Source organism: Scyliorhinus canicula, chromosome 1 (genome assembly GCF_902713615.1).
Source record: "Scyliorhinus canicula chromosome 1, sScyCan1.1, whole genome shotgun sequence".
Lineage (NCBI taxonomy): Eukaryota > Metazoa > Chordata > Chondrichthyes > Carcharhiniformes > Scyliorhinidae > Scyliorhinus > Scyliorhinus canicula.
This window is the reverse complement of record NC_052146.1, coordinates 14294058-14314939: the sequence shown is the minus strand read 5'-3', so window position 1 is coordinate 14314939 and position 20882 is coordinate 14294058. Positions and strand designations below refer to the sequence as shown.

General features: G+C 46.5%; 1 protein-coding gene across 1 annotated transcript in view; it reads left to right on the top strand.

Annotated features, from left to right (window-relative positions):
• The first annotated feature begins 5883 nt into the window (after window positions 1-5883).
• ydjc (YdjC chitooligosaccharide deacetylase homolog) overlaps window positions 5884-20882 on the top strand; it is a 131656-nt gene continuing 116657 nt past the window's right edge. Inside the window, exon 1 of the mRNA XM_038811794.1 lies at window positions 5884-6186. The gene's annotated coding sequence lies outside the window, so the exon portion shown is untranslated. The remainder of the gene's footprint in view (window positions 6187-20882) is intronic.

The following is a 20882-nucleotide window of genomic DNA, read 5'->3' as shown; positions in this document are numbered from 1 at the left end:
GGAGAAGAAGAAGAATGCCTGGAGAGTCAGCAAGAGATAGTGGACTGACGGCACAAGAAGAAATGAATAGAGTAATGGTAGAGATTGTGAACAGATTAAAAACTGAAATTGAAGACCGCAGTGTCCGTCTTCAAAGACTCAGTGACCGATTTTCTTTTCTTCTGAACTTGAATTCAGTAGTGATTGAAGATGAACAAGAAAGAGAGAAATTAAAAAAGAAATGTTCAGACTTTGCAAATTATTATGACAATGATGTGGTTGCAATTCAGTTATATGACAAAATTATTGATTTTGTGATGCTCCTTCGAGCTGGAGGGAATAGAGTTCCCCCTGATCCTAAAGATGCTCTGGAGTCTTTACTGCAGTATGGGAGGGATGTCTTTCCGACGCTGTGTGTTTCATACAGATTACTGCTTACAATCGCATTTTCAGTCGCAAGCTGTGAAAGGTCATTTTCAAAACTGAAATTAATAAAAACATATCTGAGGTCTTCTATGTCACAGGAGCGACTGACCAACCTGGCTTTAGTAAGCATTGAAAAAGAATTTCTCACAGCTGATGTAAAAAGTGAAGTAGTTCAGGTGTTTTGTGACAGGAGGTATCATTTGGGGAAAAGAACTTAATAAATTTAGGGGGCAGCAGGGTAGCATGGTGGTTAGCATAAATGCTTCACAGCTCCAGGGTCCCAGGTTCGATTCCCGGCTGGGTCACTGTCTGTGTGGAGTCTGCACGTCTTCCCCCTGTGTGCGCGGGTTTCCTCCGGGTGCTCCGGTTTCCTCCCACAGTCCAAAGATGTGCGGGTTAGGTGGATTGGCCATGCTAAATTGCCCGTAGTGTCCTAGTAGGTTTGAGTAGGGTGATCATGGCTCGGCACAACATTGAGGGCCGAAGGGCCTGTTCTGTGCTGTACTGTTCTATGTTCTATGTTCTAAATTTGATTGATTAATATTAAAATCGAATAAAGTGTTTATTTCATGTTTCATCTGTGTTTATATATTCAAAATGTTTTCCTTTCCCATAATATTTCTCAGTATATTAGGCCTTAGACTTGAGTCTTTGGGGCATATAATCAAGATTTGCCCCGGGCATCACCAGACCTCTGCACGCCACTGGGTAGCCCCGTCGCCCACATCTGCAGAAATAGGCAAGGTCACAGGGCCTCTGAGGTTGCAGGTTCCTGGGCCTCCTGTAGGGTTGTAACAGACGTACACATCAATTAACCGGCATATATGTCACATATTCCAATCGTATTGTTGCAATCACCTTCACAGTAGCATTTACGTTCTTGAATACATTTTGCAATATGTTAGCTGAAACCTTTTCATGCTCGGAAATCCATGTTCAATTTATTTTTCCATTAACTATACTCTCTTCACCCATTTTTATGTTGTGTTTTCCAGGCACCTGTTGTGCATTTGGTAATGAGACACAATTGCAGTGAATAATTCACAGCATCTCATATGACTATCACAATAGTCAGCCTGCAACATGTAAATTTTTGTTAAGATGCTTATTTTTAAAATATTTTTTCCAATTAAGGGGCAATTTAGCGTGGCTAATCCACCTACCTGGCACATCTCTGGGTTGTGGGGGTGAGACCCGCGCAGGCACGGGGAGAATGTGCAAACTCCACAGGGACATTGACCTGGGGCTGGGATTGGACCTGGGTCCTCGGTGCCATGTGGCAGCAGTGCTAACCACTGCACCACCGTGCTGCCCCCATGTAAATCTTTCCAATCAACGCTGCACCATTTACATTGATACAAGTCAGGCACGATACAACCCATGATGCAATCCTTTGTGCAGAAAATGCTGCAGTTTAACCGATACACGTACAGGTATTTAAACAACCACTTTCCCCGCGTATTGTAAATAATAATCTTTATTATTGTCACAAGTAGGCTTACATTAACACTGCAATGAAGTTACTGTGAAAATTCCCTAATCACCACATTCCGACGCCTGTTTGGGTACACGGAGGGTGAATTCAGAATGTCCAATTTACCTAACAGCACGTCATTCGGGACTTGTGGGGGAAACCGGAGCTCCCGAATGAAACCCACGCAGACACGGGGAGAATGTGCAGACTCCTCATAGACAGTGACCCAAGCCGGGAATCGAACACGGGACCCTGGTGTTGTGAAGCAACAGTGCTAACCACTGTGCTACCGTGCCGCCTGGGTCAAACCCTAGGGCCAGGTAGTATTGAGGAAGCAGGCAGGCTTCAGAAGGACTTGGATAGGCTAGGTGAGTGGGCAAAGAAGTGGCAGATGGAATACAATGTGGAAAAGTGTGAGGTTATGCACACTGGAAGGAGGAATGGAGGTATAGACTATATTCTAAATGGGGAAGTGCTTAGGAAATCAGAAGCACAAAGGGACTTGGGAGTCCTTGTTCAAGATTCTCTTAAAGTTAACGTGCAGTCTCAGTCAGTAGTTAGGAAGGCAAATGCAATGTTAGCATTCATGTCGAGAGGGCAAGAATACAAGACCAGGGATGTACTTCTGAGGCTGTATAAGGCCCTGGTCAGACCCCATTTAGAGTATTGTGAGCAGTTTTAGGCCCTGTATCTAATGAAGGATGTGCTGGCCTTGGAAAGGGTCCAGAGGAGGTTCACATGAATGATCCCTGGAATGAAGAACTTGTCGTATGAGGAACAGTTGAGGATTTTGGGTCTGTGCTCGTTGGAGTTTAGAAGGACGAGGGCGGATCTTATTGAAACTTACAGGATACTGCGAGGCCTGGATAGAGTGGATGTGGAGAGGATGTTTCCACTTGTATAAAAAACTAGAACCAGAGGACACAATCTTAAAGGGACGATCCTTTAAAACAGAGATGAGGAGGAATTTCTTCAGCCAGAGGGTGGTGAATCTGTGGAACTCTTTGCCGCAGAAGGTTGTGGAGGCCGAATCACTGAGTGTCTATAAGACAGAGATATGTCCTTGATCAATAAAAGAATCGGGGGTTATGGGGAGGAAGCAGGAGAATGGGGATGAGAAAATATCAGCTATGATTGAATGGCGGAGCAGACTCGATGGGCCGAGTGGCCTAATTCTGCTCTTATGTCTTCTGGCCTTATGGTCTAAAATCTAGAAAAATTAAATCTTTTGATCTATCTACCTTACATTTTCTTTTTTCCACCAATCTCACATCACTGCTACACTCAGCACCCGAGAATAAATCAGAATTTATCAATATTACCTGCGGGATGTTGTAATCTATGAAAGACAGTGTTATAACCCGCACAGGACCTACGGGGTCGGATCAATTAGCCTCCCAGTGAGGGGCCCCCGTCAGCTGAGTAATGGGCTTTGTGTGTAAAAGCTCAGCCCGAATGGGAGTTTGAGTTTAGAAGGATGAGAGGGGATCTGATTGAGGTATATAAAACACTAAAAGGGATTGATAAAGTAAATGTAGACCAAAAGTTCCCCCTTTTGGGGCAATCTAGAACGAGCGGTCGCAGGGGTTACTGGGTTACTGAGATAGGGTGCAGGTGTGGGCTTGGGTAGGGTGCCCTTTCCAAGGGCCGGTGCATATTCGCTGGGCCGAATGGCCTCCTTCTGCACTGCAAATTCCATTCTATGATCCTATGCAGGAGAGAAGGGGCAGATTTAAAACTGAGATGAGGAGGAACTACTTCTCGCAGAGGGTGGTGAATTAGTGGAACTCGCTGCCCCATAGTGCGGTGGAGTCTGGGTCATTAAACAGTTTCAAGAAGGAGATAGACATATTTCTGATTTTTAAAAACGGGTTAAAGGGATATGTGGAATGGGAAGGGAGGTGGCTAAGACCAGGAAGAGATCAGTCATGATCTGATTGAATAATGGAGCAGGTTCGGAGGGCTGAATTGAGTACCAATGCTCCTAATTCCTATGTTCCGACCTTCCTATGAGCAGTATAGTCCCAGCTGGGATCTGAAGTGTATCGTGTAAAAATTGTTACTTTACAATAAGTCAGTTGCTTTACGCCCCTCCTGTGGGCTCCTCTGTGGCCACTAAATACAATAAAACAGAGTTTTCGTTTAAAAAATTTTTCAGACCAGATCTAAATTGTTTTGAAAGAACAGACCATCAGTGATGTTTCATCGGTTGCATTCGGAATGGCTCCATCTTTTCTCAGTTTAATCCAACGTGATCAGGAGAACTGAAGATTGATGTAAAGAGTGGAAAGTTCTGGAAAGTACCTGCTTCATCATTCAAGTCCAATGGGAGGGTTTGCTCACAAGAAATTGAATATCTAAGTTGAATTTTTCAATGACGCCATCGAGTGTTGAAGTAATTTTTATCACAGAAGGCCGTTCTTTCTGCACATTTCTGGGTCTCCGGCATCTAAGTCGCAACCTCACAAGGTGGATGGTAATGAGCTGCAAGCCCATATGACAGGCTGCAATGTGAGCAAACAGCACCATGCACCTGGGCGGCACGGTAGCATAGTGGGTAGCACTGCTGCCTCACAGCTCCGAGGACCCTGGTTCGATTCCAACCTCAGGTCACTGTCTGTACGGAGTCTGCACATTCTCCCCGTGTCTGCGTGGGTTTCCCCCGGGTGCTCCGGTTTCCTCCCACAGTCCAAAGGTGTGCAGGTTGGGTGAATCGTCCATGCTAAATTTTCCCCTTGGCGTCCAGGGGCCAGGGTGAGGGGATTGGGCCTACGGTGCTCTTTCGGAGGGTCGGTGCAACCTTGGTGGGGCGAATGGCCTCCTTCTGCATGGTAGGGATTCTATGAATGGGGTTCTATGCAATGGGTAATATACATGCTGTTTATCGACCAGAAGCTAATCCAGAACCGGGGGCAGCACGGTAGCATTGTGGATAGCACAATCGCTTCACAGCTCCAGGGTCCCAGATTCGATTCCGGCTTAGATAGTCAGAGGCTTTTCCCCACGGTAGAGGGGTCAATTACTAGGGGGCATAGGTTTAAGGTGCGAGGGGCAAGGTTTAGCAGAGATGTGTTTTTCTACACCGAGGGTAGTGGGAGCCTGGAACTCGCTGCCGGGGAAATAGTGGGAGCAGGGACTATAGTGACGTTTAAGGGGCAGCTTGAGAAATATATGAATGGGATTGGAATAGAGGGATACGGACCCCAGAAGGGTTGGGGGTTTTAGGTTGGACGGGCAGTATGGTCGGTGCTGGCTTGGAGGGCCGAATGGCCTGTTCCTGTGCTGTACTTTTCTTTGTTCAGGCAGCACCTGTAGACAGAGAAACAGAGTTAACCTTCCGAGTCAGTATGTGTGAAGAGTGATTTGGGACTCGAAACTTTAACTCTATTTCTCTCTCCCCAGATGCTGCCAGACCAGCTGAGTTGACGCACTGTCTTCTGTGTTTTGAATGTGTTCGAGGTACCTGTGCATGACGCACACAAAAGGGGAAGAAGTTCAGGTCGAAGACGGGAGTGGAAGGGGTGCAACAGCAAATCCCTGTTCATTATTTTTGCTGCGATTGTGAACCTGCCTCCACTTCATCTGATGCAGGGGCAGCGCTCCCAGAGTTTATGATTTCAAATAGACCTGTTGGACTTTAACCTGGTGTTGGGAGACTTCTTACGGCATCTCCACATCATTATTTTGACAGGGAGGGAGGGGCGTGGCCAGTTTCATTCCCGCAGGATTGAAACCAGCGAGAGAGAGAGAGAGAGAGCGGAATTTTACGCTGCTGACGTCTGAAATTCCCTCGTCCCTTTTTGTTTGTTTGGTTTTGCGCCTAATTTTAGCGGCCAGTGACCCCCCCCCCCCCCCCCCGCCGGGTTTCCCTTCTTCAGAGGGTGGGATTGCAGCGGGACCTGGCCTCTTGCTGTGCACCGAGATAGCTGCTCAGAAAGGGGGGGGGGGGGGGGGGCTGGTAATCTTCACTATGGCCCAGGGAGCTGACGCTGCGGCGGGCGGCAGTCGCGGACGGGAATTGGATCTGAATGAAGTTGCCCCCAACACGGATGTGGGTTTTTTTTCTTAAACAAACTGCATTGGCCTCTTAGCCTGATGTCTGTGGAAAGGACGTAACATCCTCCCGGGCTGGCGGCGTTTCACTGGAGAGCTATTTAAAGGAGCAAAGGCTCCTACTTCCTCGGGTTTTTTTTTTGGCCGATGTAAATACCGATAAGGTTTCTTATTCAACCCTCCCCCCATAATCATCCGAGCCCAGTGCGCTCCACAGCGGCCGAGCATCAAGAGCAGCGTTTGAAACTGACCAGGTAACTCACAGCGTTCCAATTTTACAAGAATGTTACAGTGACTTCCCCAAAAGTCAATCCCCAGGGCTCGCAGTCTGGGACACAGATAGGAGCTTGGCACTGGGACACCTAGCACTGTTTAAAACTTTCTCAGGAAGAAAACCCCACATCAGCTCCTCGGGCACAGACACTTTGATATTGACCTGGTTGTTTCAAAAGGCAGCAGTTTAGGGCTGACTTGTGCAATGTGGGTGGGGGGGGGGGGGGGGGGGAGCAACGTGGCTATTTTACGTTGTGCAATTTTGTGTATGTGTGGGTCTTTATATTAGAAGCTCATATTCCTCTTTCAAGGACCAATACCCATTCTCCCCCCCCCCCTCCCCCCAAAACACCCAACATTAGTAACCGAATTGAGGGAAACCATGATTTTGAACAAGGATGTGATACCATGGGTGACTTGTTAATTATTATAGAAATTAACACTCTTTTACAAGAGGAAGGATTTTCTTCCTCCAGATCTGTGCAGGTGCGTTGCAATGCTTTACCTTGATACCTTGTAATGATCGCATATCCTGGTTTGCATTTAACTCTAACGCAAGCAGCAGAAATACATGTACTTGAATCAAACATTTTTTCTGAAGTAGTACATAGGGTGGCACAGTGGTTAGCATTGTTGCCTCGCAGCGCCAGGGACCCGGGTTCAATTCCGGTCTTGGGTCAGTGTCTGTGTGGAGTCTGCACTTTCCCCCCCGTATCTATGTGGGTTTCCTCCAGGTGCTCCGGTTTCCTCCCACAGTCCGAAGAAGTGCAGGTTAGGTGGATTGGCCATGATAAATCGCCCCTTAGTGTTCAAAGATGTGGATATGTGGGGTTACAGGGGTAGGGCACGTGAGTGGGCCCAGGTAGGGTGCTCTTTCAGAGAGTCAGTGCAAACCCGATGGTCTAGCACTGTAAGGGCTCTTTGATACATTGATGATAAAGGCCGTTAATGAGTTTTAATTTTTTGGTGGAAGTGGAAAAATAAATTCTGGGCTCCAAATTGGTGGGGTGGGAGTTGTCAACACAGAGTTGACATGCATATTTGCCCAAACCCCCCACCCTTTCCCAACGCTTGGGAATATAGATAATCATGGTTTTCTAATGTTGGCCAGAAATTAAATACCTGCTTCATCAAATTGATGACAAAAGGTCTGCAGTAGGATGTGTATCCTGCAATTGGTTCTTATTACCTCCAGGGTGCTGTTTGCATTTCATTCAATGTATTGATTTTGCATTACATTTGATACATTGTTACATTATTTGTTGTGGTTTTCATAATGACCTAAAGGCACCACTCATTCATAAGGATTGTGTAAACCATTTGTAGGTTCATTTATTAGGATACACATGTGGGAACCGATATGAATGGGTGAAGACATCAGCTGTGTGCTCTTCTTGGAAACAAAAGTGAAACTATTACTGGATCACATGACTTGCTTCCCCCCCCCCCCCCCCGCCCCCCCGATGTCCTGCTGTAATCCCTTAAATACATATTACAGCAAAACTCTTTTTCAAGATGCACCCACCCTTTCAAGGAAGCGTAACTATTTACAATTCATGTTTAGTTAACATTATACAAGTGCGTAGGCCCAGTGAATCATAAGCAGAATGGTATCCTGCTGGTATGCCCAGATTTTGTAATGGTAACCTTGTTTGCTCACTGAGGATTCTTGCAAGCGGTCCCGGGTTGCATTTGGGAGCTAACCCTCGATGCAATAGAACTGTACGGTGGCTTAGGAGCTGGAATGGATCTGACTTGACCTCCGTTATGCCTCACCATTTGACCTTTTGGTGTAATGACTTCATAGGAGTTTGGTTCTGAAAAACCCCTTGTTGCCTCTGTCGGCTGCCACGTACCTTCTGTGGGATCCTGGATGCAAATCTGTTTCCCCAGCTGTAAACGTGGCAATTCTATATAGGTTTCTTGGCACACACCAGTCTGCCAAACATGAGCTCTATCGTCGACAGAAGGTGTCGCTCTCTACGATAATAATCTTTATTGTCACAAGTAGGCTTACATTGCAATGCAGTTACTGTGAAAAGCCCCTCATCACTACACTCCAGCGCCTGTTGGGGTACACAGAGGGAGAATTCAGAATATCCAAATTACCTAAACCTAACAACACGTCTTTCGGGACTTGTGGGAGGAAACCGGAGCGCCCGGAGGAAACCCACGCAGACACGGGGAGAACGTGCAGACTCCGCACAGACAGTGACCCAACCAGGAATCGAACCTGAGACCCTGGCCCTGTGAAGCCACAGTGCTAACCACTGTGCTCCCCTGCTCCCCTAAGATGCTGCCTCTCAGATGTAACATTGCAATGTGTAGATTTTGCGTGGCCAGTCTACATTTGAGAATTAGGGATTTCACCATGTGAATCATTCATTCAGCTGAGGCTGTTGGATCTATGGGTGGCACAGTGGTTAGCACTGCTGCCTCACAGCACCTGGGACCTGGGTTCAATTTCGGTCTTGGGTGACTGTGTGGAGTTTGTCCGCTCTTCCCGGTTCTGCGTGGGTTCCCTCCAGGTGCCCCATTTTTTCCCCACAGTCCAAAGATGTGCAGTTTGGGTGGATTTCATTTCGATTGGCCATGCTAAATTGCCCCTTAGTGTTCAGAGATGTGCAAGGTTAGGTTACGGGGATAGGGCAAGGTGGACAGGGGAGTGGACATGGGTAGAGTGCTTATTTGAAGAGTCGGTGCAGACTCGATGGGCCAAATGGCCTCCTTCACTGTAGTAATTCTATGAGGCGAAGAAATAGTATGATCAATATTCCATTTTTCTCGCATATCCTGAAATGGCTCACTGATAATTTGTGGAACTTTATCTGTAGGCACACCAAATAAAGTGTAAATAGCATCAGGAGTGCACTCTGAAGTTGTGCTCAGTGTAGTGTACAATTGTTGAACATTGGTGTACTTGGTGAAATAGTCGCCAATGATGATGAAGTCAGCGCTATGGATATGAAAGAGGTCAGATGCAATTTTTAGACTAAGGTTGGATAGAAACTTCAAGTGGAATCAGTAGTTCTTTGTGCTCATTTGGCGTATGCTGTTGACATGCTTCGCACTAATTGACAACAACTTCAATGTCATTGTTCAGAACTGGCCAATAGGTGCCTGTCTCTCTCGCAAGTCTTCTCGTCCAATCTACGTCCATGTGTGAGCGATGAAGTTGTTGAAGAATATCATGTCGCGAAGATTCTGGTATAATGACCCGCCTGCCTTTAAAACTGATTCCTAAGGAGATGCCTAGTTCACCCGGGTCAGACCAAAACTTTCTGCGTGTTCATGGACACGCTGCATTAAATCAGGCCATCCTTCAGTGATGGTTTTCCACAGCTTATGTAGTGTGAAATCTTTCATGCTTTCTTCTTATCACTGCTGGCCTTGTATTGTGCAAAATGTACCAGATCAATGAGTGGACCTGCATTCTCCAGCAAGTGTAATGTTGCAGCGCCCTTGAAACAGCCAATGTTTTTGAAACATTCCGGATATTTTGAGGTTAGGTGGTGGACTGAGGTGATAGGGGTCTTTTCTGAAGCTGACCTGCCATGTGATGTTTCATAAATTCCGTGGATTGTGACTAGTGTGAGATCATGGTATGCTGGTAGGCTTGTCATCACTGGGTCTTTAGTCTGTAAGATGTAGAATATCTGTGACACCTGGAGAATTGACTGTACTTGCACTCCAGGACTATGGAATCTGTGAACTGTTGTACACCTGAGAGTTTCATAACAGGAAGTTTTGCCACGGCCTTCCATGTTTGTGTATACATGTCCTTTAGAATTCGCAGGGGTGGCATGTTGCCACTTGCCCCTCTGTCCAACTTGCCCAAGATGACGAGTAATTACCAACTTCCTTTGGGCAGATCATTTGAACCTTGGCAACAATTTGGTCGGTGAGATGGTATCTTGTGTTTTCCACAAGATTTATGGTGTGAGACCTGTGGTTGCAGCTCATCTTGCCGTGAACATAATCGTCATTTTCTGGTTTGTCAGTCACGTCATGTATATGTTTCTGATGGGATAAAGGACATCCACTCTTGCTTGAAGGTACCTATTGTGGATGGTCTGTTTGGATCAGTGCATGGCACTTGTTGCTGCATCAGCTTACCGCTACCACCGGCCCTTTCTGCCACCTGCCTTGCAGGATTGTTGATCGGGGAATTTCCTTGATGCATGCGGAGGCTACACCTTCTGTTGTATTTTATATTTTCCCCGCGTCTTGACTGTGATAGAGAAATACAAACATGATTCATTAGGTAAGCAAAACTGAACTTTATTTCCGAATTAGAACTGACTGCTAGCAGTAAATGGCTGAGACTTTTGAAGCCGGAAGGCAGTCAAACACAAACTGCTGAGTCCGTCCCAAGTCTGCGATATTACAGAAAAGAAGGCGATTCTTATACATTATAGGATCAAGATAACATGAATACAACTTGGTCAGGAATTTGATCGAAAGTAAAACATAAGTAATAATCGTTACAATGGCGTCACCTTTAGGGGACTGGAGTCTCATATCATTATCTTGTCTTTGTTTTAAGAACTGGACAAACTTGTTTACGAACAGGAAGATACAGTTGTTCAGCTTGTTATTTATTGAGACTGCTTCTAAGTTCATGACGAACATTTTGTATTTTGTATCTGTGTCTTAGGTTAAATTCAATTGTACCAAGAAGACTTGACTAGTTTTCCCATCATGCCATTATTTGCTTCACACAATACCACACTCCCCCCTTTTGTCATATCATGGCAGCAGGGTAGCATGGTGGTTAGCATAAATGCTTCACAGCTCCAGGGTCCCAGGTTCGATTCCCGGCTGGGTCACTGTCTGTGTGGAGTCTGCACGTCCTCCCCCTGTGTGCGTGGGTTTCCTCCGGGTGCTCCGGTTTCCTCCCACAGTCCAAAGATGTGCGGGTTAGGTGGATTGGCCATGCTAAATTGCCCGTAGTGTCCTAATAAAAGTAAGGTTAAGGGGGGGGTTGTTGGGTTATGGGTATAGGGTGGATACGTGGGTTTGAGTAGGGTGATCATGGCTCGGCACAACATTGAGGGCCGAAGGGCCTGTTCTGTGCTGTACTGTTCTATGTTCTATGTTCTATGACAACTAGCTAAATAGGTATATCCATGATTCGTTTGAAAATGCATTTTCACAAGCAGGAAAGCAATCCTATCCCTAGTAGCATTAGTAGCAGTAGAATAAAGGCCTTAAAGATCCAGTCAAATAATCCATGACCCAACCACCCTAGCCAACCCGGCGGGTTATAGTCGTGAAATTCACTGCCAATTTCTTGAATTTGAGCAGCCTGTTTCTTAATATGGTCGGCCAGGTTAGTGATATTTTCAGAGCCATCTGGAATGTAAGTACAGCACTCTTGGCCTATGATAGCGCACGTTCCTCCCTGCGAGGCTAACAGATAATCCAAAGCCAGTCGATTCTGTAATGCCACGGTCCGGACAGCCACTAGCTCAGCTGAGACCTCGGCCAGTGCCTGTCCAGTGTCCCTGGCTTCTCTTGCCGTTACGTTTGCCAGATGTTCCAATGCTGAGGCCATGTAGATCAGTTCGTTGGAAGCCTTGCCCGTTCCGTACAAGGGAAAGGCCATCATAAAGAATTGTTCCATTTTAGAATTTGTTCTTTTTGCTCGCGAGGGGGAGTGCTTAAGGGTGGGTCGGTGATGCATTTGGGGTATGACATATCCCAAAAAGCAGGACCCTGTCCAATTAATGGGGAGACACGGATATGCTTTAGTGCCGCATATGAAATAGGTTCCATTGCAGGCTGTAAAATCATCAGCTGATGTCATCCAGGGGATTATATTGGTAGGTTGCACCTACTTTGCCCCATTAACTTTCCTTTCCCTGATTTTATTAAAACATATGGGACCTTGAACATTATACGAGTGGACAGTGAGGGAGGGTGGAGTTAAGGCATGATTATAGGTAGGTTGATACGAAGCTGAAAATTTAGTCATGTCATAGCCAGCAGATCTCCATATTTTCATATCCCCCCTATCTCTCCTGGTGCCTGTTTGATTTTGTCGTAAAATCCATTCAACTGTCTCTGCGGTATGAAAGGGGAGGGATTGGAAAGGTATTCCTTCCCTCGAATGGACGGGGATATGGGTACAAACCCAACACTTGCTAATATTCAATTTTTCGGCGTAAAGATATGACATATGTGAATAGGTATGGGAAGGCAGGTCTCGTTTAGTTCGTCTTTTTTTACTACCGAGTGGCCATTAAGGCTAAGTAGTCCAGAAAGTCCAAAAATTATACTGAAGATCTTCATCCTGTGTTCTCGTCTGGGTTGGGGACTATCTTCTTGCAATCGGATAGATGTATCCAACTTGAACGTCCTTCAAGTTTGACCAAAGTTGGCGTCGTCAGTAATACGAGGAAGGGTCCGCTCCAGCGTTGTCCTAGTTTCTTTCTGTCCCAGTTTTTTACCAACACGAGGTCTCTGGGTTTGACCACTGGATATCGAGGGACGGCTGTCCCTGTCATTACTGGTAGATGTACCTGTGAGTGAAGAAACTTCAAAGAAAGTGTTAATTGATTCAAATAGTTCTGCATTTGTTCCCCCATCACATGGAGGTCTACTCCCTCTAGGGGTTTTTCATGGGCATCCCAGGGAGTCCTCATTGGCCGACCATAGACTATCTCTGCAGCTGACAGTCCGGTCCGTGAATGGGGAGTCACTCGCATGTGAAACAGTGCCAAGGGTAATACTTTTAGCCAATTTAACCCAGTTTCTTCAGTTAATTTAGATAATTTTTCTTTTAAAGTCCCGTTGGCTCTTTCCAGAATTCCTGCTGCCTGCAGGTGATACGCGCAGTGCAGTTGCTGTTTAATTACAAGGGCTTTGCACAATTCGGTATTGATCCGAGCTACAAAATGTGGTCCATTGTCTGAGCTCACCATTTTGGGTACCGCAAAACGAGGAATGACTTCCGTTAACAACAACTTCACTACTGTATGTGCCATACAATTAGTGGTGGGGAAGGCTTCAATCCATTTACTAAACACATCGATTATTACTAAACAATATTTATAACACTGTGCTTTTGGCAATTCAATAAAATCAAGCTGTATACAAGCAAAAGGATCATCTGGCAAGGGGGTGGTTCCCTTTTTAATACCTTTACCCTTATTATGTTTCATGCAAATGACGCATCGATCCAGCCGTGTTTGCGCTGCTGTATTCAAATCTGGGTGCCACCAAGTTTTTAGGGGTAGCTGTACCACTCCCTCCTTGCCAAGATGGGTACAAGAATGCAAATAATCAACAAGTAACGGCAATAAAGAATTCGGAATACAAACTTGACCAACTGGAGTCAGCCAGAGGTCTCGTGTCAAGGAGTGCGAACACCTCATTGACTTCCATAGTGTTTGCTCAGAATCAGAGGCGTCCCTCTGCAAATTTCGAACTTCAGCTATCTCTGGCATGCCCTTCGTCCGTAATGTAGGTACCTGGTTTAGAGCCTGATTAGCCCCACTGGGAAAAATTAAAGAGGTTGATGAAGCTGCAGTTTTAGCAGCTGAATCAGCACGGGCATTTCCTAATTGAACAGGAGTGTCACCCTTCGTGTGCGCAACGCATTTAATAACTGCCAATTGACGGGGAAGCTGAATAGCATCGAGGAGATTTTTTACCCAAAGTGCATTTTGAATGGGAATTCCCACAGAGGTGAGAAAACCTCGCTGTTGCCAGAGGCGGCCAAAATCATGGGGTCACGCCAAAGGCATACCTAGAATCAATGTAAACATTAGTACTTTTGTCTGTGGCCAAAATACATGCTTGAGTAAGGGCGAATAGCTCGGCTTTTTGTGCAGAGACAGGGGTCAGGAAGGCTGCTGCTTCTTGCACGTCAGTGTCGGTTACCGCAGCATATCCCGACTGTGGGATGCCGAATGGGGAAATGGAAGAACTGCCATCAACATAAAATATTAGATCTGGATTATCAATAGGCCTGTCTGTTAAATCCGGGCGAGGTGCGGTAAGGAAGTGATTCCGAAGTAAACAATCGTGTGGTGGGTCCCCAAGTTTATCGGGGGGCTGTTCGAGGAACACAGCAGGATTTAAGGTTGAACAATAATGAAACGAGAGGTAGGGGTTTTGCAATAGTGAAACCTCATAGCGGCTCAATCGCGCTTGAGTCAGATGCTGGGTTTGCTGAGACGTTAGGAGAGCCACGATAGAATGTGAAGTATGCACTTGTACTGGTTGGTGAAGGGTTAGATTAGAGGCTGCCTGTGCTAACAAATGGACAGCAGTAAGAATTTGGGTGCAGGGAGGTAGACCACAAGCTACAGGATCTAATTTAGTAGAATAGTAGGCGACCGGGCGACGCCAGTCACCGTGTTCTTGTGTAAGAACACCAGTGGCACATTTATCAAGAACATTAACGTACAGCTGAAAAGGTCTGTCATATATAGGTCGTCCTAGTGCTGGGGCGGTAGCCGGGGCGTTTTTCAGAGTAATAAAAGATTGCTTTGCTGAATCAGGTAGTTCAAACTTAAGAGGAGCATTTTGAGAGGAGTACGGAGTTAATTCTTTAGTATGTACAGTAACATTCGGAATCCATTGTCTGCAAAAGTTCACTAATCCTAAAAAGGCTCGCACCTGCTTGGGTGATGTAGGAAATGGGGTCTGCAGTATAGGAGTAATGCGTTCTTGAGTAAGGGAGCGATCAGTAGCACTTATTAGGACATCCAAAAATTTGACTTGTCGTTGGCCTTTATGAACTTTAGCGGGCGGGATCACATATCCCCATAAATGGAGACGGATGAGCAGGTAAATAGTGTCACACTGGTTAGCGATGAAATCAGGGCTGGCAAGGAGTAAGTCATCAACATATTGAATGATGGTGGAGCCACCAGGAGGCGCTAATGTCGCTAACTGGGAGTGCAATGCCTGTGAGAAAAGGGTTGGAGAATGAATGAAGCCCTGTGGAAGTCGAGTCCAAGTGTATTGCGTCCCCTTAAATGTAAAGGCAAACAAATACTGTGATTCAGGGGCGAGGGGTATCGCAAAAAAGGCATGTTGCAAATCAACAAGGGTAAAAATAGTCAATTCCGGTGGGACATTGCTAAGGATTATCGCTGGATTTGGGACAATAGGATGTAAGGGTTCAACTATCTGATTAATAAGCCAGAGGTCTTGGACTAAACGCCATTCGGATGGTCTTCCTATCTTAGGAACTGGAAGAATCGGGGTGTTACAGGGCGATTGGCATGGTATCAGAATTCCCTGTTGAAGGAACGATTGAATCATAACTGAGACTCCTTCTTCAGCCTCGGGGCGCAAAGGGTACTGTGAAATAGAGGGTAAGGGCATATCAGGTTTGATTCTAATAACAACAGGAGGGACATTAGTGAGACCAACTTCGTGTTTGGAGGCTGCCCATAAGTCTGCGTACAGTTTCCTTAGAGTGGTATGGCACCTGCTCGGCCCAAGATCGCAAGGAACTGCAGAATGTGGTGAACTCAGCCCAACGCATCACACAAGCTTGCCACCCTCTCATTGATTCTGTCTACACCTCCTGCTGCCTCAGTAAAGCAGACGGCATTATCACAGACCCCTCCCACCCAGGCTTTGCCCTCTTCCAGACCCTTCCATCAGGCAGAAGGTACAGAAGTCTGAAGACTCGCACATCCAGACATAGGAACAGCTTCTTCCCCACAGCTCCAAGACTCCTCAACCACTCCCCCTCGGACTGATCTGTTCCCCGTAAAAACACTATTCACGGCGCCCTATGCTGCTCTTGCTCATGTATTTGCTTTGTTTGGCCCTTTGTTCCACATTGTAATCAACCACTGTTAGGGGCAGCAGGGTAGCATGGTGGTTAGCATAAATGCTTCACAGCTCCAGAGTCCCAGGTTCGATTCCCGGCTGGGTCACTGTCTGTGTGGAGTCTGCACGTCCTCCCCCTGTGTGCGTGGGGTTCCTCCGGGTGCTCCGGTTTCCTCCCACAGTCCAAAGATGTGTGGGTGAGGTGGATTGGCCATGCTAAATTGCCCGTATAAATAAAGTAAAATTGCCCGTACTAATAAAAGTACGGTTAAGGGGGGGTTGTTGGGTTACAGGTATAGGGTGGATACGTGGGTTTGAGTAGGGTGATCATGGCTCGGCACAACATTGGGGGCCGAAGGGCCTGTTCTGTGCTGTACTGTTCTATGTTCTATGTTCACTGTTTGTCGATGTACCATTTGTCAATGTACTCTGTCTACTGTGTATATAATAATCACTTATTGTCACAAGTAGGCTTCAATGAAGTTACTGTGAAAAGCCCCTAGTCACCTCGTATCACCGCCTGTTCGGGGAGGCTGGAACAGGAATTGAACCCGCGCTGCTGGTCTTGTTCTGCATTACAAGCCAGCTGTCTTAGCCCACTGTGCTAAACCAGCCCCTATTCAATGGATACAGAAGTTTAACCTCCCGCTGAACTGGTCTTCGAGTGTAATCCATATATTTTGGGGACCCTTTAGCTGATCTGCTGTTATTCCTGGTGTGTTGAGTCTGTGGGGACCTTCATTCCCCTGCTAGGCACGTTTTTACAGCCTGCTTCTCTGGTTCACACACACTCAGTGTCACTGTTGACAATTCTGAATTCGGATATTAGGACAGCTGCATTGCAATTTGAATTGGGGTGTTTTGTGGACATTCTGGCAATATCCCTTCAACCCTCCTTATTTATTCAATTTCTTGTACACCAACAACTCCAAAGCTATCCATTACAATCACAACTTTCTCTGGCCCGATTTTTATGATGGTTCTGTTTTAGGTACTTTCTAAGCTGTTTGACTCTCACTCGCTCGCTATCAGCCCAGCCCACGCCCACACTGGCATTCTCGATATGCTGTCCCACTCCCCTGAACTGACCCTCCTGAACTGACTAGCTGTGGGCAGCAGTCTCCCCGTGAAAGATCTGTCCATGTTACCCACTCTTTATTTGTAAGAAGTCTTACAAACACCAGGTTAAAGTCCAACAGGTTTGTTTCAAACACCGAGCTTTCGGAGCGCTGCTCCTTCCTCAGGTGAATGGAGAGGTATGTTCCAGAAACATTTACATAGACAAAGTCAGAGATGCCGGACAATGCTTGGAATGTGAGCATTTGCAGGTAATCAAATCGTTACAGATCCAGAGAGAGGGATAATCACAGGTTAAAGAGGTGTGAATTGTCTCAAGCCAGAACAGTTGGTAGGATTTTGCAAGTTGAGTCCAGATGGTGGGGGGGTGGATGTAATGCGACGTGAATCCAAGATCCCGGTTGAGGCCGCACTCATGCGGCCATGATTATCCCTCCCCCTCTCTCTGGATCTGGAATGATTTGATGACCTGCAAATGCTCGCATTCCAAGCATTGTCCAGCATCTCTGACTTTGTCTATATAAATGTTTCTGGATCATACCTCTCCATTCACCTGAGGAAGGAGCAGTGCTCCGAAAGCTTTAACCTGGTGTTGTAAGACTTCTTACTATGCTCCCCCCAGTCCAACACCGGCATCTCCACATCACTCTTTATTTGAACACTGTGTCTTAAAGACTACTTTTGCGTAGTCCGCACACTATATTCTCAACACTCTCCAGTACTTCAACGTCACTGCAGTCTGGCCCAACATGCCATGTAAAGACTGTTCATTACCCTGTCCTTAATCTTGCTGCCAGGCTGAGGCATATACATGGGTATAAAGCCTGAAGGCACCAGCAGCAGAGCTGTGGACTGTAAGCTCTTCTGTAAAGTGAAACGTAGGGTGGTATTTTCCAACTCTTACTGCCAATGGGATCTGCCAGTCCAGCTGAAAGCAGAGCAAGCGAGGCCCGCAGAACGCCATTGACGTCGACGGAATCTGAGCATCCCACTGGCAGCCAATGGCGAGCCACCTCTGCTGCTGGAACCCATGCCCAAAAACGGGATTGCAGGGCACACTTCGCTCCTAGTGATGTCATGCTGCAATCCCTTAAAAGGGCACATTAAAAGGCCCACTAAAAGGGGCTGTTTAGCACACTGGGTTAAATCGCTGGCTTTTAAAGCAGACCAAGGCAGGCCAGCAGCACGGTTCGATTCCAGTAACAGCCTCCCCGAACAGGCGCCGGAATGTGGCAACTAGGGGCTTTTCACAGTAACTTCATTGAAGTCTACTCGTGACATTAAGCGATTTTCATTTCATTTCATTTTTCATTACAACATTGTTCATAAACAGTTAGGACGTAAAGGTCACATGGTAGTACATCTGAAATGCCATATTTACAACTGCCCCACAGTCAGGTGCTGAGCATGGAGAACTGAAAGAAATGCAATCATAGAATTTACAGTGCAGAAGGAGGCCATTCAGCCCATCGAGTCTGCACCGGCTCTCAGAAAGAGCACCCCCCTGAAACCCACACCTCCACCCTAAGTTACCCCACCTAACCCAACCTTTTTGGACACTTAAGGGCAATTTAACATAGCCAGTCCACCTAACCTGCACATCTTTGGACTGTGGGAGGAAACCGGAGCACCCGGAGGAAACTCACGCAGACACTGGGAGAACGGGCAAACTCCGCACAGACAGTGACCCAAGCCGGGAATCGAACCTGTGAAGCTGTGAAGCAACCGTGCTGCCCAATAATTTTTTATTGTCACAAGTATGAAGTTACTGCGAAAAACATTCCGGCCCCTGTTCGGGTGGCTGGTATGGGAATAGAACCCGCGCTGATGGCCTTGTTCTGCATTACAAACCAGCTGTCTAGCCCACTCTGCCAAATCAGCTAAATCGATGAGTCTCCACTATTTGGTTCTAAAAATGTGATTATTTTGTGAGATTTTGAGAACCAGGAGACATAAGATGGTGGCAAGGGGTGTCTGGGGGGCAAGACATGAATGTTTCAAATGGATTTAATGCTAAATTGGGTTTAGGGAAAAAAAATCAACCAAAATTAGTACCAGGGAGAGAGAGAGAGAGAGACAAATGTAGTGAATTGTGGGTGAAAGGAAATGATGAACACACAGCTAATGACAGCGTAGATGCATTTGAGATAGTTAAACAAACATGCAGCATGACATTCAGTGGCTTTTAAAAGCAGATAGATAAGGGGAAGGAGTCAGCTACATCCTTTTTGTGGGACCTGGAGAGAAAGAGTTAAGTTTGTTTAGTAGCTGGGAGGTAGAAGAGTAAGGATGACATTAAATCCCAGACAAAATGATGATAAATTCAGAACACATCTCCAGCCAAAGTCAAATCATTGGTTCCACTGTTATGAATTTCAAAAGCTGAGGTCGGACAGTGAGCTTGTTGACAATTTAACATAGAACATACAATGCAGAAGGAGGCCATTCGGCCCATCGAGTCTGCACCGACCCACTTAAGCCCTCACTTCCACCCTCTCCCTGTAACCCGATAACCACTCCTAACCTTTTTGGTCAACAAGGGCAATTTATCATGGCCAATCCACCTAACCTGCACGTCTTTGGACTGTGGGAGGAAACCCACACAAATACGGGGAGAACGTGCACACTCCGCACAGACAGTGACCCAGCGGGGAATCGAACCTGGGACCCTGGCGCTGTGAAGCCACAGTGCTATCCACTTGTGCTACCGTGCTGCCCTGCACAACCGCAGGATGAATTTCTCAACAAGGATTGAAAAATTCAGCCATAAAATGTACGTCCAGGGAAACGGACGATGGGCCGATGGGCTGCCCAGTTGGGGTTCTGCGCACTACGAAGTACAAAAAGATTTGATTGGAAAGAACAAGCTCACACTCCCATCACCGCCAGAGCACGTGAAGCCACGAGTAGACAGATGAAGACGCTGGCTACCCGAATGCTGGCGATAGAGTTAAGAAAAGAGAAAGGCAACACGGTTGATACAATGAAGTAGCAACGCAGACAGGGGGAAATGTTTTGCAAATGGGTCTAACTGCAGAGCTTGGGAGAAGAGGCGGCATGGTAGCACAGTGGTTAGCACTGATGCTTCACAGGGTCCCGGCTTCGATTCCCGCTTGGGTAACTGTCCGTGCGGAGTCTGCACTTTCTCCCCGTCTCTGCGTGGGTTTCGTCCGGGTGCTCCGGTTTCCTCCCACAAGTCCCGAAAGACGTGCTGTTCGGTGAATTGGACATTCTGAATTCGCCCTCTGTGTACCCGAACAGGCGCCGGAATGTGGCAACTAGGGGATTTTCACGGTAATTCCATTGCAGTGTTAATGTAAGCCTACTTGTGACAATAATAAAGATGACTATTATTAAGACCAATCACTGGGAAAAGACGTGCAGAAGAAAAAACCTGGTGAATGAGTTATCGGAGACAGCAACAGGGCGAAACCAAGAGCTTCTTGCCCTGAAAGATGACTTAGAGTTCAAGAACGCAATTGGTGCAGGAACCATACAACTAAATGAAATGGCTGAATGGGACAATTAGCAAAGAAAGGAAATTCAAACTCTGATCAGATCAGGAAGTGGGTGAGAAATAAGCCCAGAAGCATAAATCTGAAGCCGATGCTTGATACCAGGGCTTGGAGTAACATCATCTCACCAAGTCTATACCGGAACATTCTTTCCTGAAAATCTGAAAGAATATGGTCCCCCAAAGGAAAGATGGTCTGAAATTAGCAACGTCACGCTAATGGCACAGGGGGAAACTGGTATTTGACCGCTGGGAGCAGGCGTATACTCTAACCACTGAAACCGAGAG